Source organism: Mytilus edulis, unplaced genomic scaffold, assembly GCF_963676685.1.
Source record: "Mytilus edulis unplaced genomic scaffold, xbMytEdul2.2 SCAFFOLD_804, whole genome shotgun sequence".
Classification (NCBI taxonomy): Eukaryota; Metazoa; Mollusca; class Bivalvia; order Mytilida; family Mytilidae; genus Mytilus; species Mytilus edulis.
This window is the reverse complement of record NW_027267226.1, coordinates 10,836-31,200: the sequence shown is the minus strand read 5'-3', so window position 1 is coordinate 31,200 and position 20,365 is coordinate 10,836. Positions and strand designations below refer to the sequence as shown.

General features: G+C 33.7%; 1 pseudogene; it reads left to right on the top strand.

The window, feature by feature from the left end:
• The first annotated feature begins 8,754 nt into the window (after window positions 1-8,754).
• Window positions 8,755-19,775, top strand: LOC139505028 (protein mono-ADP-ribosyltransferase PARP15-like; annotated as a pseudogene).
• The last annotated feature ends 590 nt before the right edge of the window (window positions 19,776-20,365 follow it).

Below are 20,365 nucleotides of genomic sequence, written 5' to 3'. Positions count from 1 at the left end.
GGAAACAGTATTCAACAAGAGTGTAATACTAATTACCGCTCTAATATCAATCCCGGTGATGTGGCTGTCACAGGATCCGGATATTTGAAATGTGAAAATGTATTTCATATCTACATTCCATGTATAAAAATCCAGAAGACGAAAAGGTTCGTATTATAAATACGTTTAATGTTAACATTTAACCAATAAAAACTTACCGCCACGAAATATCACAATATTGCTGAAAATGGCGTTAAACACCATTAAACTAATCAATCATAATGACTATATCAGTACCAAATGAATGCTACTTCATCATTGTAATTACCAAGTATATATTTTTTTTAATAATAATACTTTATTCAGAAGCAATACAGCTTATAGAATATACAATTTTACAATATTTTTTTGAATGCATCAGTGAAATATAAATACAATAAAATAATATATGTTAATACATATATGAAATAAAAAAGTTAATCATAATTATGTTCTAATTCATAACTTCAAGCGAACATAAATTATTTACAAAATAAACTTAACACCTTTGTATGGGATCAGCTCGCCTGACAGTGTGCAGCAAAAGCTTTAATTTTATTAAAGACAAATGCAACGTAAAAAATGTTCATCAGTGTTACTGTCTGCCAAGGCCGCTGCAGGTAACAAACACAAAAAACCAATCTACAAAAATAAAAACAATTTTTATTATTTACGAAAATACATATTATGAATCAAATAAAGATTCTGTTCTTACACACATTATTTTTTCACATTAATAAAAAATAACACAAATAAAATACATTAAGTCGGGTGGGAGGGTGGGAAACTTTTCTGCACCAAAAGCGAACCTCGAATGACAATATATTTAATTTACAAAACCGCCAAAAGTATAGCACGAAATATTTGAAATGACCTTATTCAAATATTATGGTCAGTTCTACCTCGACCAATGAAAACATTTAACCTATTATATACTTTCAAACACGTGTAATTTCATTAATAGTTATCCCATAAGGACGCGGTGTGTCAGTGTAAGATCACCCCGATGGCCGGAGGCCAGAGGGTGATCTAACACTGACACACCAAGTTCGACTGGGATAACTATTTTACATCCCAGCTGTTTTAGATTAGACGAAAAAACCATTTACAATTCATAAAATCTAGTTTAGAACGCCACACAACCATAACAATATACTTTATATATTACTATATGATGTATACCCTTTTTGACCCCCAAACACGATGAGTAGATATCAACAATGTCAACTCGCCCCACTTGCCAATCGGCCCACACTATATCGCCACTTTATTAAAATATCGTCCCAATTTTGTTTACCGACTTGCCCCACTTTGAAAAAGTCTAAAATCAAATTGAACAATCAGTCTGAAAACTCATAAATTAACGTAAAAGGTTAAAACCCCACTGAATAAAGGTTTGACAACTCGACCCACTTATAAAAAATATCTTGCTTCCTTTAAGTATGTCAAATTACTATTATTTCGTATCCAGTCGTCCTGGTGTAGTGGTATATGTCGTGGCTTGATATGCTAAAGGTCTTGAGTTCGAATCCCAGCATATCCACTGGATTTTTTCTACGTGAATTTTGATAGATAGTCTTTTCCGTAAAATTAATTATAAGTTTTATAGTGGATTTGACATTCCCGCCAAAATCTTACAGAACAAAGGAAAGCATGACTAACAAAGAAACTCAAACTAGGGTGATCTGGCAGGGGTGATCCGGCTCAGATCACCCCTGTTAGAACAAAGGAGCTGGGATGTAATAAACAAATACACGTGGTAATGTTTACATACCGGTGTACATAACTTTAATAAATATATTTATGTTCTAATTCATAACTTCAAGCGAACATAAATTATTTACAAAATAAACTCAACACCTTTGTATGGGATCAGCTCGCCTGACAGTGTGCAGCAAAGCTTTGAAAAATAAAGAAAGGGTAAAGAAAAAATAAAAGTAAAAATACATAATTAAATCCCAATATTATTTGTTACAGACAGTCTATCCTTCAAAGACTCTTTAACATAACCGTCTTTTGCCGTGTCACTTTTCCCACCGACCATGCTTTTTGAACAATCTGTCCTCTACACCAGCCGCTGCAGCAGCCGATGCCCCTCCTGAACGGAGACTATGCAGTCCAAATTTTTTACTATCTAAGCCTATACTCTGTAACTTGAAAGTAGTATTTCCCGAGCTCTCGTGTATGACAACGGACCTGTACTTCTAAGTTTATAAGAATTATCAGACTTACAAAAATTAACGGATTTAAAAAATAATTCATCAGAATTTGATGTAATACTAGCTAATTTGAGATATCGTTCTAGCATACAGACAGGACAAGTTACAAGATTAGTTCTAGAAATAACCACACCTCCCTCCCTTCTCTGTAAATATCAGTTTTACTCTTCGCCAAATATAAATTTGCATGTGTAGAATAAATCTTTATATCGATACCTCTCAAATTAACTAGTTCTGGAAACCTTAAAAAACCTGCATAGCTTAATAAACACATACAAACGGTTCTTAAGTCTTTAAGATTACTATTAAGATGACCATAAGTATGAACAATCTTTCGCAAAATGTCTGGTGTAATAGGATCTTTCTTAGTGATAAAATGTCCCCAATTTTCTCTGTGCTCCTTCGTTTACAAAACGTTACTAATTCAGATGTACAAGGATTATTAAATCCAGCCAGTTTATGTGCCCAGCTAATGGCGTATATTACTTCATTTATCTTGCTTGCCGATTTTGCATTCTGTGAAATGTGAATCAAATATAGAGAAACTGTATAATCAGATGAAGTAATGGAGTAATATTATGTATTTTAGTCCACTTACAGAAAGTATTAAAGGCATACTGTACTTTTTAGTGTTTAGAGAACGTGAGCTCAAGCAGTACTCTGGTAGTCTAGCTTTCAATGTAGAAAGTTCATCCGAAATATCTGAATTCTGTTTCCATCTACCAACTCGAAAAATATCTGAAAAATTTGCAATCTTGAAAAAAACATTATAAAATGTCAAAGTATTAAAAAACTTATATACAAATGATCCATGCCACTGTAAACATAACAGGACCTTGTCCAATATTTATTTGACCATGCCAGCTACAATGCTATATACATTAGTGCCGTGTTGAATACAACCATGCTTTCTACAATGCATATACACACTAGGGCCTTATCAACAACAACCGTGCCTGCTACAATACACATTCATGTACTAGGGCCTCGTTACTTTAACCTCGCCAGCTACAATACACATCTGTGTACTAGGACCTCGTCACTTCAACCTCGCCAGCTACAATACACATTAGTGCACTAGGACCTTGTTATCCTTGTCGCATCTAACTTCACTGCCAATACTGGAGCATAAAAAGGCTCAGTGCCAAAATGGATTTTCTATTAGAACCACTGACAAAAATACCACTTGTATTTTTAAATTCAATAACATCAGATATGTAATCTCTGTAATTCATATTTTTATCAAAATGAAAGGCCAATAGGTCTCAGATATCCATTTTGCGTACAACTAAAGTACCTCTAGCTTTACAAGCAATTACATGTTTTATAGCTCTCAATACTAAGTAAATAGGTGGTACAATCCAATTGTTTTCACCAGACCAATTCTGAGTAAAACAGTCTACAGCTTCTGTAGTTACATTCCAGAATAAAGAGTTAAATCTTTTTAATTTTGTGTTACGAGAACTAGCAAAACGATCGACTGTATAAAGACCCCAAAGGTCGTTAATAAAAGTATAGAAAAATTCTGAAACTCCCAGTCTTCATAATCAATGATTTTACTGATATAATCAGCTTTCGAATTTTCACCTCTCGGAATCCATTGTATGTTAATGGAGATTCCCTTTTGTAAACAATAGAAAAAATGGAAATTGCTATATCTTGCAGTTTTTCTTTCATGCTTCCTGCTTGAACAATTCTGACACAATTTTGATTATCAGTTAGCCATTTTAAGGATTTTCCAGCAAAATGCATGTTGATAAGACATCAACGCAATTCTATGGCCTTTAGATCCCGTCCACGTGGAACTCTCTAACATTTCAGTGGATTTCCACATAGTGTGAAAATTTTTACTTTCAACTCTACTGTACATGCTCCGCAGCTATGCTGCTAGCATCAGAATATACCATTACATGTGACTGACTATATTGATTTAATGTTTTAAAATTTACATTTGCAATGATATCAAGCCAGAACTTTAATTCTGATATCACAAAACTTTTACTTTCTAAAACTAAATAACTATCCCATGACATTCTACTTTCAATAGACATATAGCAATATCTAGTCATTATTCTAGTAATATTTCCGATCACAGGAGACATACTTTTAATTCTACCCGTTACCTGGGCTAAATTTCTGGCAGAAATATATGGAATTTCTCTGAAAACATTATGAATAGATTGTAATAATTCGTCAATTCTCCTTTGAGGAATGCATAAAGTGAAATTACATGAATCCAAATGATTCCCAACCACTCCAACTTCTGTACAGGAGTAAAAACTGATTTTTCTTCGTTCAGAAGAAAACCCGCACTCAAAAGTGATTGTTTCACAAATTCAGCATCTTTGATGCATTCATTATGTTCGTTATTCATACCAAATCCATCATCAAGATATAAAACTATTTTTATACCATTTTTTCTCCAATACTTGACCAATGGTCTGAGACACTTGTAAATATGTAAGGACCCGTTGAGCGACCAAATGCTAAAACAGTGAAGCAATAAAATTTATCTTCCCACGAAAAACCTAGATACGTGTGCTGCTGTGGACATATATCCAAATGAAAATAACCAGATTTTAAATCAAATTTATACAGATAATCATTTTTCTGAAAGTATTGCCACAGCTATTTTCCAATCTTCAAATTTAATCTTTTCCTTTTTTACCGATAAATTCAAAGTGCTCAAATCTAAAATTAGACGCCTTTTCCCAGACTTTTGAGTAGATACACATGCGGATTGACAATGTAAGGTTGAAATGGGACCTCAATGACGCAACCTGAAAGAACAAGTTCATTTACAGATTTGCTAACAAAAATCATCATTCTTTAGAGCAGATTTGTTATTTTTCATGTACATGCTCGAAGGAGTATCAATAAATGGAATAAGATAACCATTTTTCAGTGTGTCTAAAATAAATGAGTTAGCACCAATATGCTCCCAGTACTGAATACTTTTAGCTAACCTTCCCTTTACACCAGAAAAATACCCGTGTTAGATTTGAAATTTTCAAAAAATCTTACTTGTCTAAGCAAAATCTCAATATCATGATTTAAACAATAAATCACTATCAAATTCAGAAAATAAATATAAATACTTATCATTAACTAACTGTTAATTGTTCTGTTGTGTATTGTTGAAGTTGAACTGGTTGCGTTTGACAAGTGGACAGTTCTTCCTCCAGTGGCCAAATTGTTTACAGGCATGGCACATATCGTGCTGGGACGGCTCACGCCGCCCGCTGCCAGCTCGAAAGGGCGGCGGGTTCTGTCGCTGATACTGATTGGAATAATAAGGATTAGGAGCAGTTTCAACGAGAGCCGGTCTAGAAGTTGTCTTGTAGGGATTTGGGCGTCGGGATTTGTCTTTAGTCGAACGCATGGCTCTGGACTCCGCCTGGCGATTTTTCTTTTCATCTTCAGAGTCTGAAGCGATAACATTTGCTTCATACTCTCTGACAGTAGCCCAACCACCGGCTGAAGTATCTGCTATGCGTATCAGTTTGTTTCTGCCCTTAACCTTATCTATGAGGTCTATGATGATACGTGACACCTTGGTTTCTGAACGGGGAACAAAGCTATAAACCTTGTTTAACTCGGTAATAGTTTCCTCGTTAAATTTCTATTGTATTTTGTTGCCCTCGTGCTTGAATTTAAGGGAAATCTCTTCTTTTAACTTTTTGGAAATTACGTCCTGTTCACGGACCAAATCTGATTTAAGATCTACTAGCTTATTGTCAAAATACACTTTAAAAAGTTCAAAAGTATCAGCTAAATCACGGCGCTCTTCTACTATGTGGTTTCTACTTTGTGATTTACCGGTTGAAATGTGTGAATGCTCAGTCTCACCTTCGGACATTGGACTTCCTTCTCTATTCTCAGACATACTCAGGTTAAGCACAAGCTTCCAACTTTACTGCACCAAAAGCGAACCTCGAATGACAATATCTTTAATTTACAAAACCGCCAAAAGTATAGCACGAAATATTTGAAATGACCTTATTCAAATATTATGGTCAGTTCTACCTCGACCAATGAAAAACGTTTAACCTATTATATACTTTCAAACACGTGTAATTTCATAAACAAATACACGTGGTAATGTTTACATACGGTGTACATAACTTTAATAAATATATTGATATATTTAGTCTGCTGCTCAGTGTGAACAATCAGAATTCTGAACTCGTAAAGGTGAACATATACATGTACATGTAATTTAAAATGAAACAAAATTGATATTAATTTAGAATTTGTAACTGTACTTACCCTTCCAACACATGAGATTAACAACAAACATTGTCTGAGCTAATGTTTCAATATATACAAATGGAAAAAAGAATTGCAAAACATTGATATTTTAAAACTTGAAAAATCAGCCTTTTTTTTTGGACGGAATATAAAATATTTATAAAATAATATTGAAACGTAGTTAATGATACCATTGGCATTAAAACGAGCAAAAAATGTATGAAAAAAATTGTTTTATCTAACCAAATTTTTATAACAAAATGAAGTGTTTTTGTAAAAAAAATGCATTTTACAACTTTTACTGTAGCCGAACTTTACCATGTCTGACATTTCAAAATAATCTTTAGATGATTGTTCATATCATGGTTGATCGTTATACGCCAAAGAACTAATACTTTGTGCGCAGCTTCCATTCTAACGGATAACCGCCTCTTAACGTCTTCTCATTCCTGCCATAAGTCGACTAAATTGTTGCTAAGGAAGGGTATTGTTTATTTCATGACGTGTTCGAACTGGTGTGTCCTTTCCGTGCACTTTACGCCCAATAGTGTCCCATATATGATCGATATGTTTCAAATCCGAACTACGACCGGGCCAACGAAAATAAACCGAATTCAATTGGAACAATGGATCTTCTTCCACGATGCTAATTTCCAACTTTGGCGACCTCTGCACTACATTGGATACGGGCAACTGTGTGTCTGTTCGTAGGCAAAGGTCTCCGAAATGGTCTTATCGCATGATAACCAGTAGCGATGAACCGATCTCGAACAGTTCTGTTTAGCTTTAAGGCTCCTGTATGGTCATCACTCTTTTTTTTTAGGATTGTAGGATTTTTTTGCATAGGGTTTCCTTCTGACCAACCTTCATTATGCTTGATTTTCCCTAGCAGATGTTATAGGGGGTCTTCTTGATCTCCGAAGGTCTTTTACATCGTTTGTTGCCTGATTTTTATTCTCAAAACGACTTATAATGGAATGGTGATGACCAACAGTACGTGCAATTGTCACAGCGATATACCTGCTTCTCTCATGCTGATTATCTGCCATCTTGCTGCAGTTATGAGTTGTGGGTGACCAATTACAAGGTGTCAATCACATAACTTTATAAACTTGGTTATTTAAAGTGTTGGAAACAATAAGGATAAAATTATCTGTTTATTGTTAACGAGTACAGTAGCTGCATGTGCAGGCAGATAAGAACTTATCGAGTCGATATTTATACTGCACTCGTTTTATTTGAGCAGTCAAAATGCGTTGATCGTATATTTCTATGTCATATACAGTCACTTGACCTGATATCACTTTTCCTCATGAATATTTAAATCGAAATTGTCGAAGTTATATTTATTTATTCATACGGACCTCTACAACCTGTTCTTGCTTCCAATGTAAACAACAGTGCGTTTAACGACTCAAAACTTGTTTCTTTCACAATTTTTGGAGAAAAAAAACATATTTCACGTGTTAATATTTTTTGTTTGCAACCTATAAATCATTATGTTTTATGTTTATTGTTGATATTTTAGTCTATAAACAAACGAATTCGTTCACCATTGATTGCGGTTTTCAACAGGTAATGGTGTATATTTCATCGTGTTGTATATTCTCCGGCTGTGTGATATGAGGCCTTTTTAAAGGAGGATTTCCCCCAATATTGAAATCAAATAAATAACATTAACATACTACACAACAATTGAAAATAGTTTTCTTAGATTGCAGTATAAAGACAATAATAGTGAATTGACTTGACATATCAACGATATAAGGATTTGACCCGAAACGGGAAAAAGCTCGGCACAGCCTCATATTTCCCCGGTTTCTTAGCCTCATCCTTATATCGATGATATGTCAAGTCAATGCCACTATTATTGTCTATTTATTGATTAAACTCAGGTGATATTTAAATAATGTTTAACTAGTTCTATTTCAACAAAGTATATCACACAAAAATAAAGAGTGTTTTTTTAATTTAATTTCAATTTGGTGTTGCAATACTTTTTTCCATGTGTATATTATATAAACATCTTATGACGAAATAATAGATCTTCAATTAATTTTATGGTTTGGAATAATTCAAGTTAAGCATATATATATGCATTTTGTTTGAAACACCCCACTATTGTTGAAACCATATGCACGTTGACCTCTTTATGGTTTTGTTTATTTGTTTCGTTGTGTTGCATTCGATACCCCGCATATCCGTATCTAACTCTTCCATTTTTTCCTGAAATATAATGCATTAATACTAATTATCTATTAAAGAATATACATGCAGCCGTATATGAATGTCTGAAGGAAACTGACAGTTTGAGTTTGCAGTCCATTGCCTTTCCTGCTCTTGGAACTGGTGGACTGAATTACGAACCAAATTTTGTAGCAAACTCACTGTTTGATACTGTAAAAAAGATACAATGTGCAGAACCCATCGACGAACATAGAATTGGTTGTATGTGTTGTTTACCAAGATCAAATGTATCAGGTATTGTTCATGGGATAAATTAAATACCCTTTATTTTGACTTTATTTTATTTTTATGCCCCACCTACGATAGTAGAGGGGCATTATGTTTTCTGGTCTGTGCGTCTTTCCGTCTGTTCGTCTGTTCGTCCGTCCGTCCGTTCGTCCGTCCGTCTGTCCGTCCGTTCGTCCCACTTCAGGTTAAAGTTTTTGGTCAAGGTAGTTCTTGATGAAGCGGAAGTCCAATCAACTTAAAACTTAATACACATGTTCCTTATGATATGATCTTTCTTATTATAAAACAAAGTTAAAACTTTTGACCCCATTTTCATGGTCCACTGAACATGGAAAATGATAATAAGAGTGGGGCATCCGTGTACTTTGGACACATTCTTGTTTACTATAGCTACCACCCGAAACACAATTCATCAATATATTTCAATTACCAGTGCTTAACGCATTTCATTTCTTTACACTTCAATTTAAATAGCTTCTTCTTCTTATCGTCGCCTTTACACTTGAATATCAGTCTCCTCAACAAATTTTCTGTAGGGAATCCACTGGTCCGTACAGCGTCCCTTTGAGTGGTGTTTCTGGGTGCCATATCTTATCTTTCAATGCCTGATCGATCATGCATGACCGTAAGAGGTGTGTCGTATCCTGCTCTGCTTTCCAGAATGTCACATTGGAGATGGCACAACTTTCATGACTGTATAGAATTTGGTTGAGCCTGTTGTGTCTTGTCCTCAGTCTAAATATAGTGGTTTGTTCAGATCTTGTTAGCTGATGGTAACTGGCTTGTTGGTGGTAGTCTTCATCTCTGTAAAGCAGACTGGATTTTCTTCCTGTTGTTGTTCAGCACCATACTTTGCTAATTTATCGGCTTGTTCATTACCCCAAACTCCACAATGTGAAGGGATCCACTGAACTACTGTTGTCAGAATTTTGATGTTGTATAAAACTTGTTGGAGTTGAGGTAGCTTGTCGATCTTCAAAAGCTTGTGGCACAGAGAGGGCATCAATCAGGAGTACTGCTCGAGTTGTGTTATCGATTTTGTTTTTGATGGAGTTTGCAGCATAAGTAAGGGCTTCTTCTTAGCTTTGTAGTTGGAACAATGTAGGCTTGTTGGTATTGCTCTGATTGTTGCTCTCCATTTGGATACCTAATGTATATACCAGCCCCTCACTTTTGCATGTGCGGCTGACCCATCTATACTGTTACCCAGGTTTTTTTTAAGCATACTCATTTTCAGTGTTTTCTTAACATTTCTAGTCTGTTCATCTTTAGTGGTATTGAGCGGAACTGAGGTCTGGATAGTGACATTTCTAAGTTTATCTTCACACGGGTTGTTATTCATTGTGAAAGCTGTTGGCTCGATATATTTAGGTGGCGCTTCCTCGTGTTTTCATTGTTATGCTCTTGTCTCTTATGTAAAGCTGGATCTTTTTAGTCTGTCTCATGAGAGTTGTTTTCAGCCTGGTATTCATTGGTTGGTCAAGGCTCTTGTCTCTAATGTAAAGCTGGATCTTTTGAGTCTGCCTGATGAGATTTGTTTCAGTCTGGTATTCATTGGGTGGTCTTGTGAACACTGGTATTACATCATTAGTTATTATTCATTTATTGTTTTCTTTTCCTTTTTTCATTTCATTCCTTTATCATGTTTATTTTTTGTCTTTTTTTTTTTGTTTTCTTATGGGATTTTTTTCGGGTTTTTTCAAGTAAACACTTATTTCTTATTTTCTAATATTCGTCCCTTTTGTATGTTTATTTTGAGTACTTTTTGGGAGTATAATTTTTTCCTTGGCCTGTCTACACTTTGGTTCATTTTCGTTTTGCAAAGGAATTAAAGGGTATAAAATAAATCCTTGTTTTTATTTATCACAAGCATCATTAATGACTATGAAAACGATTAAAAAAAACAAAAACAAAAACAACAACACATGGATTTCTTCGTACTTTTCAGACATTTGTGGCAGCTGCAAGAGAAAGAGCAAGACGAATAGGTATGTTCGTTTTACATGTGTGTACCAAAAGGTATTATAACCTTTACTGCATTATCAAGGTAAATAACGATCACATTGCAATTTATTAACGCATCTAATTAAATTGTAGCATTAATTATTTGTTCTCACTCTCTTGCATCCAAAAAATGCTAAAATCAAGAACCCTCTAAAATTAATGATTCATATATTTTTAATTATTATATATTTTTAACAAAATTGATGCAAGACTTATTTGCATTCACTAAAATACCGGTTAAGTTCTAAAACTCAGAAATGACCTGAGTGATCCAGTTACAAAACCATATACGATTTATGTTACACTCTAGAGAATATCTTCTAAGATACGGAAACAAAATGGAGTAGAAAATCTAGAAGAATTGATATTTTATCGTGTTTTTCTATGTTTGATGTTATACTATTGTTTCAGAAAAAGGGAGAAGGTTTGGTACCATTAACACGTTTAATACTGCTGCAAATGTTTGCACCTGTCTTCAGGATTCTGATGTACAGTAGTTGTCGTTTGTTCATGTAATTTATACGTGTTTCTCGTTTCTCGTTTTTTATATAGACTAGACCGTTGGTTTTCCCGTTTGAATGGTTTTACACTAGTAATTTTGGGGCCCGTTTATAGCTTTTTTGTCGGTGTGAGCCAAGGCCGTACATTGACCTATAATGGTTTACTTTTATGAATCGTTATGTGGAAGGAGAGTTGTCTCCTTGGCACTCACACCTATATCTATATATGACTACACATTAGAATAGCATACGACTAAATAAATAAAGGAATGACTAATTAAGAGCTTCTAACTACCTAAACATTTTCCCATTTCATTTTACAGGAAATGAGGCTAATAAGATCACATTGAAAACCCCTGGAAGTACGAAAATTGGAAATAGTCATATAAAAGTATTAGTAGGAGATCTAACACAGGAACAGGTAAACATGGCTTTAAATTTGTTAATTATTATCAAAGTGATTTTTATCTTAGTTAATAAATAAACTCATCATAGATACCAGCTAGCTAGGATTACAATTTTATATTTACGCCAGACGCGCGTTTCGTTTACAAAAGACTCATCAGTGACGCTCGAATCAAAAATGTTTAAAAGGCCATACTGTCGGGGTGTACCCTTGTGCCTATTTACTTGGGGTTTTTTTTGTCCTTCTTAAATGAACGAATTGTATTTAAATTAATATTATATTCACTTGAAATTGTAGGAAACGACCTTTCGGTATTCCAATCAAATTTAAATTTCAAATTGATAAAACTATTAGTAGATTAATTTAAAACAGAAGACATTTCAAATACAACAAGACATACATGTAAATTAACAAACAACAGTGTTATATCCAGGTCCCAAATGTTAATTTCCTACCAAACTCTTCTTTACAGGTAGACGTTCTAGTTCACACCTGTTCACATTCGCTGCAGCTTAAAAAGACGTCGGGACTGGCAACAGAAATATTAAATACCGCAGGGCGGAACATACAAACGGAACTCGATAATAATTATCCAAATGGCTTGAAAAATGGTGGAATTTGCTGTAACCAATGGCTATGGATTGGGTTGTAAAAAAGTATACCACGGAAAAGTCCTCGATTTTACCTGCAAATGGCAGAAATGATCGACCAGAAAAAGTGAGTAAAAACAAACAGCTAATTAATTATGACTTTGTCTCGCCTGCGATGAAAATCGCGGAATTCAGGACATGGGGTCACAATCCCCACGCATTGGCTGCGGCGTAAACTATTTGTATAAGGCTAAGGTTTATGCTCAGAAGGTAGAAGACCTGGATACTTCATGCCTTGTTAATAGATGGCATGGTACGTATATTCTGCAGTTTAACATATGGCAATAGTCCTTGAAAAGGTGCACATGCCTTTCTGGTAGTATTGATCTGACTTGAACCTGATCAATTGTTCGTTAGTCAATGTTAAGTTTTCATTGTTGAGTTAGTTTTTCTCAGATACTTAAAGTAAGCGGTTAACTATGTTTTTATATATGGAATAATTTCATTACCTACATGACATCTGGCAGAGTTCATTTGGCCTGGACCTCATTTATGGTTTACCTCGATTTCCTTTACATGAACCTTTGATACTGTGTGGTGTATTTTTTTGAAACATGTTTTTTATACTCTCGTATTAATGTTGCGCACGATGTTCCTACAACACGACGTTACACCACCACGACGTCAAAGAAAGTTTTCTGAAACTTTTGACGTACATTTACTCAATTTGTAGGTTTCATTTGCCTGTAGTTGGTTGATTTTAAATCTGTCTCTATTAATTTTGTGATGTCTATTTACCATGAATTTATTTACCTCAAGTTGTTGAAATCGATTAAATAATTTTTACCCTTAATTCACCTTTTGAAAATGTTGTATTGTCGTAAGTAATGAACTTGAAGGAAGGAAAAATGGGACTGAAGTATACGGTATTCAATAAATGAATAACAAAACTTTAATCGCAGGTTGCTAAAATTGCATGGTGCATATCATTTGTCATTGTAAATTTTTCATATCTTGATTCAACCCTAATACAAATATATCCGACACTGTGCAAGTAAATAAAAACATATTTACCCTTGATCACTTTGAATTGAATTGTATTAAAAATTTGCTTGACACATTACTTGTCGAAATACAACCATTAAATAAAATTACTATAACCCGATCTTGAAAATTATTTTCCCAGTCATTTGAAGTTGCTTGCTTTTAAAATGTACTAATCTTCTCCTTAATCGTCCGTATAATACGGGGTTGCATTAATTCAATGAAACTGTTTTTGTCGCTGTTTGCGACAAGTCTTTCAGTTACCTCCGTTTCATGCACAACATGCACCGTGGTTTTTTTCGCCAACCAAATTTTTTTTTTTAAATTTCACAACGCGATTCATTTCAAGTATCAGGAATATACGATGGAACAAATTTTGCATATGAAACGTCGAAAAAAAAGCGTTTGTTTGGATTTTTCGACGTTTTTCGACGTTTGCACAAAATGGCTACCGTTTTGTAATGTTTCGTAGCATTTAAATCCTGTCAGACCCAAACATGCAGTTAATAAAAAATAATCTAGACTGTATGTACTGTTCGTGTATCTAACTTTTGTTTTGGTAAATTATAAATTACTTTTGAAATATCAGGTAAAAAACCCGGATTAATTGCTTGGACAAATGAAATATCAACTTGGACATAATACCGCTTGAAAAACGTTTGTGTAGAGATGGTTTTATAGAATCTACAATTTTTGAACTCACGAACAATGAGGCAAATGTTTGTTCTTTCGGTAAATGTTATAGTTATTGCACATTTTTTAGACATTTTTAGCTATGTCTACTTATAAAACTACCTTTCAGCCGTTAAGTCAACGAAAAACGTCATCGGACATTTTTCTTATTCCAGCTTAATATGCAGCCACCGACTCTAACGAAATTCGCAAAAGAACGGCTTTAATTTAACGGAGAACTGACACACTTCGTTGCTTCTGTCAAGTTTCTGGAAGATCAGATAATAAGAAATAGGATCACTATACATAAGAGATAAAACAGTTGTTTAAAAATGTAACGTTGGACATCCGTTTTTTTCACATAGCTTTCTTATTTTAATCCTCAAATATACTAGATATTACTAAACATATGACCAAGAGCTATAAGAACATAAAGGAAAACATATACTGAATTAGTTTTTATAGTGGTTAGTGTTTGTTAACATTTTATTTTGTTTTGCGGAGGAAATTTCGAAGATTCTGTTTAAATCATAGGGGTTGTAGGAACAACGTGCGTGACATTATTACAGACTTTACTTGAATTTAATAATGTAAAGTAAAGCAGGTGAGACATGTCTGAGTGTACACTCTTGAGGTGTTTTTCTAAAGTATATGTATATCGTGATCTATGTAAACCAAGTGGCTCAACTTATATGCTTATCATGCTCTCGCCATTGTTGCCCTATTAGCATGTTTAACTCACATATACATTTCTCCTTTCATTTTACAGATTTTGCTCACATTTGTAACAAGGTGCCTCACAGTAGCAAATAAATACGGATCGGAAAGTATTGCATTTCCAGCACTAGGTACAGGTATCCTAAAGTTTCCGTCTGATATTGCAGCCTCTATTTTTATTAGAGCAATTACAGACTTTATTCATAAACATCCTCGAACATCGATCACTGACATTAGAGTTGTTGTATATGGAGGTAATCCTTCCTGGTCGAGCATCCAAAAGGTAATCTCGAGTAAAAAGTTTAATGTAAAAACGCTTTTGTTGCTTAGTATGCGGTTTCTATAATTTATTATACTTAATGAATGGCTATTATTTATTTGGAATTTATTGAACCATAAAATCATTTTTGACTCTTCACATTGAATAATCCGCGGAAAGTGTGAAGAGTCAAAATTAATTTTATGGTTCAATAAATTCAAAATATTTATTGCCATTCATTATAAATAAATTTCTTTCAAAAATTAGGATCAAAGAACTTTTTTATATTATTTATATTAACAATAACAACGTACCACACATGTTGGCGTATGTATACAAAACGTCAGAGTGGTCGTGTCGCCATGAAAAGTGACAACATTGAAAATAAATTGTCCGGATTAATAAAACAATGAAAAATTTAGGAATAAATAAAGCCTTGGTTATGAGTATATAGGCGTCACAATGTGAAATGAATAAGTTAAGGCTAAACTATTTTTTTCTTTGCACAAAATATGACTACTTTTTCCCCTTCTGACTATTTTTATTTTACAATTGTCCTTATAATAACATATGCGCACTTAAATCATAAGGCATTCAGTATGATAAAAAAAAATATTGCCTTTGAATGAATGTGTTAGGTTGATTAGGCACGACAAAAGTCGTGGTAATATTTGTTTTCCCTCGCTTGGTAATCTACCGTACATGTAACACCTTCATAAATACCAGTATGTTCAAAATACTGTACCAATTTTTCTGCACTAGATGTATATTTTGATATTTTATAACTTCGGTGATGCCTTAATTGCCTAATGTAACGTCGAAGAGCTTAAATGTAAAAAGAAACAGGAAGTATGTGTGGTACAGGTAAGGAAGTGATTGAAACAGCATATACATGAATGCTAGTTAAATAAAAAGGTCCAATGTGTTTGTCAGCATGACGTAAAGACGACTAATCAAAGCTTTCAACTTTATATATAACTAATGTATGACCTTTGTGTTGTTAAAAATTACACCATTCTAGGACCTTTTGTTTTCTACCTAATTAAAATGAGTTATAATTAACAAGTTCCTGGTCGAATTAGAATTTTATTAAGTAACGGACCTGCGATGTAGCGGGTGTGTACAGGTAAAAACAAATTGTACTAACTTGTTGTGAATTTGAGATCAACCCTATGTAAATTTTACGAACTCCATCACGAGTTTGTTAACCGTAATAGAATATCTGTTTAACAAAAAAACGACGGATATATTCCAATTGTCGTAACTACAACCCCGTTGCCTTTTCCCAGAATGTGTTCTGCCAAATAAGACTTACAAGAGCAACACGAAAGGTGCTACATGAGGAATATGCACATGGACCGCAGTATTTGGTTGGGTTCTTATTGATGATACGTTAGTTTTTTATGTTGTGTTTTGTATACTGTTGTTTGTCTATTCGTTTGTGGGTCCTTTTATACATTTTTTTCTTGAATGTAATTCCTGGAGCTTGAAACCAAAATCAGAAAGAACATGTCAAAATTTGATTAATTAGTATATAACTGCTGATACTATTGGATCAATCCATTATGAACACTATTTTCTGTTTTAAAGGCTTACAGGAATGAACTGTCAACAGGCCGAGGTATGATAATACTTGATATATGATACTTTGCAAGAATAAGCAAAATAGTGTTATATCGTATATGAATAATCTGATTTCAAAAGCATTATGTCTACTGAAATAAAAATAAAGATGATCAAACATTCGTGTGATCGTTCATCAAAAATGCAACTTTAAAGGTGGTTGAATGTCAAAGTTTATATTGCAATTTGGGATTATTAAAAAGTATTGTAAACGTATTAGCGAAATTATTGTCGAACTTTCATTCATACTGCAAAACAATACTAAAGCTGGTTGAATTTTGTTTTAGAATTAAAATTATATTATACATTTGCAGCAGTTCCATGCTCGAATTTTCTTTCCATGGCTGTTCCAAAAAGAGGATCAAAGGCTTACTTTCGTTATAAATACAATGAAAACCCTCGGCCGCCTACTAATTGGAGTCATTTCACGTGCGATAAAACAATAAAGGACTGGATTTCAATGCAGGGAACCAATCATTATAAGCTCGTTAAACCAGACCAAAGAATTTCAGACGACATAGAGCATCTATTTCTGAGCACAATTCAACTTGACGGGGCTGAAGTAGTCTCTGTTATGAGAAATGAAAATTTAAAACTATATGAAGAATACTTTCAAGAGTGTCAAAGACTGTATAGTAGAGCAATTGCAACTGGACCATGCAAATCTTTAGCCAATACACCCGGATCTCGGGGACCATCTCTGACAATGCAGTATGCCAACCGACAAATTGCAAACCTATTAGACTCGGACTTAAACGAGGTTTATCTCTTCCATGGAACAAAGAAGGATAGAGTAAATGTTCTTCTTCACAATGGATTCGATCTAAGACTGGCAGCTATGAATTTTAAATCTCTCTGGCTTGGAGCTGGTGTCTACTCAGCAGAAGAGGCTAACTTATCTGCCCAGTATACAGGTATTCAACTGATAATTATTTCTTAAATAAAAGAGACGGATGATACCAAAAAACAAACAAAACTCAATGAGACACCTTCAAAAAGATGGCATAAACGATAAATAACAAAAATACAAATTACAAGTAGACACCAATCTACAAAATACCACACAGATAACTTAAGACTGATTGACATGAACAAAAACAAACAAAAACCATGGGTGATCTCATATGTCCTATTGGACAGAAGCCAATGTGTTGCAAATTAGGTCATGCGATAAAACCCACAATGAATGCGTACGTTCAAAGTATCAAGACAAGTCTACTGACATCTAAAAATACGCAATATAAAAAGCCATTAAACTTGCGATAATGCTACTAGTTATGGATCTCAATTAGAATTATTATATCTACTACCAATACGAAATCTGAATTGCTGATGGCAATATAATAACGAAAACTTATGTAAGAGTCAAAATCGGGAAAAGAACGCTGAGATTGATATTATTTTTCAACTATTTCCAACCCACCCAAATGGTAATTTGTTTTTCGTGATAGTGATTTCAAAACTTGTTTTTACTGGAATAGTTTTTATACAAATGAAAAGACCACATGGAAATCTATTTACTAGGACGCAGAAAGTTGTGATTGTTTGTGTTAAAATTATCATGCGGGATTCGGGGATGTTTTTGATGTCTGAATTTGATAGCTGTTAATTAGGATGAACATTAATCTGTTTTTGTATCTAATAAAACGTGAATTCATTAAAACAACTAACAGTCATTACAAACTTGACTTCCAGTTTCAACTGAAAACAATGTTGTCTGCATAACGACTAAAACTATAGAAAATTTAACAGCATGCGTAATTTGTGTATTATTAATTTTTTTTCTGATTTGTTATAAAGACTTACCACTAGTATCTGTTCTGTTTTAAGATAGTCAGTAACTCAAGTCAAAACGAAATTCATATATTTATTCCGAAATTGCATTATATCTTACAGAAAGAAAAGGAGTATGTACAATTTTTGTTATGAGAGTGTGTTTAGGTGATGTCTTTACAACGAAAACACACATGACTGATTTGAAAAGACCTCCTTGCAAATCCTTCTGTAATGGAATTTGCACTCAGCATAAGGACTTTTTCGATTCTGTTGTTGGAGAGTTTCCCCAAAGAGAATTTGTTGTGTATGATGATGCAAAATGTTATCCCGAATATGTGATACAATACCAAGTGGTGCAAAGTCCTCCGGACCCAAAGGGTGGATGTTACTAACAGCTTATGCAGCACATTTGATATTATTTGAACATGTTTTGAATACTTTATAACATATATAATTGCTTTGGAGTTTTTGTGTGTTTATTTATGTATTTTGAAGTTAAGATTGATGTAAAAGACTTTTCAGTTTTTGAAGATTTTCAAAAGAAATATTGATGATAAAATGATGCAATGGTTAACATGTAAGTGTATATTCGACAATGAAGGGGTCGAGTTCAAATGTAAACTTAAAAATAGAGATTTCTTTCAATTTGTACATGTTATTAAAACACTTGTTTCGTTTCATATAGAACAAGAATGTGTCCTCAGTACACGAATGCCCCACTCGCACTATCATTTTCTATGTTCAGTGGACCGTGAAATTGGAATAAAATCTCTAATTTGGCTTTAAAATTAGAAAGATCATATCATAGGGAACATGTGTACCAAGTTTGAAGTCGATTGGACTTCAACTTAATCAAAAACTAACTTGACCAAAAACTTTAACCTGAAGCGGGACAGACGGACGAACGAACGGACGGACGGACGAACGAACGCACAGACCAGAAAACATAATGTCCTTCTACTATCGTAGGTGGGGCTTAAAAAAAAATTACATTTCTTACTTCAAACGACGGATATTTGATATATTCAGTTTTAAAGTTGAGTTATATTATGTAAAGGGAACATGTCTTCATGCTGTACGTAAATTTATATTTATTGTTTACACATACATGTAGTTATATAAACATATATTCGCATGTCGGCGTCAATAAAATATAATTTCTACTCTGATAGTTACTGTACTTTAAATTTGTATTTAACAAAACTTGGTGACAATCATTATTTGGGTATCTAGCTAGTATTAATAGTTTCATCCGCTAACCCTGCTGGCCAAACAACATGACTGTCCTGATAAACATAGGTGTAAAATGCAAAATACATTGATAAGCCTGAAATGACAACCTTTTTTTCTTGTTTTTTCTCCTTTTTGCTTTTCATTTAAAACTATAAAATTAAAATAGAAGCTTTAAAAACAAATATTGATTAACAAAACACTCTAGATATTAGATCAACAAACATGAAAGTTTCAGCTATCTTCTTATGTGAATGATTATATTTAGCCTTTTTGTGTTTTGGTCAAATTCAATAAAATATAGAATTGTACAGAGAATTCGTAAACTAAAAAAGTCGAGATAAACGAGATTTTTATCATGAATACTATTTTATTTTACAATGTAAGAGAGTGTTTCCTTTGTTGGCGATAAAGCTAGACCTAGTTCGGCGGTATGTGTATGTCTAGAAAAAAAAAGACAACATCCAGACTATACGTGCTCTTCGTGACATCGTTATAACATGTTGAGGTCAAATTTCTAGTTAGATAATCAAAAATCTTGATAAGAAATGCAACTTGCTGATATACGTTATCATTAATCA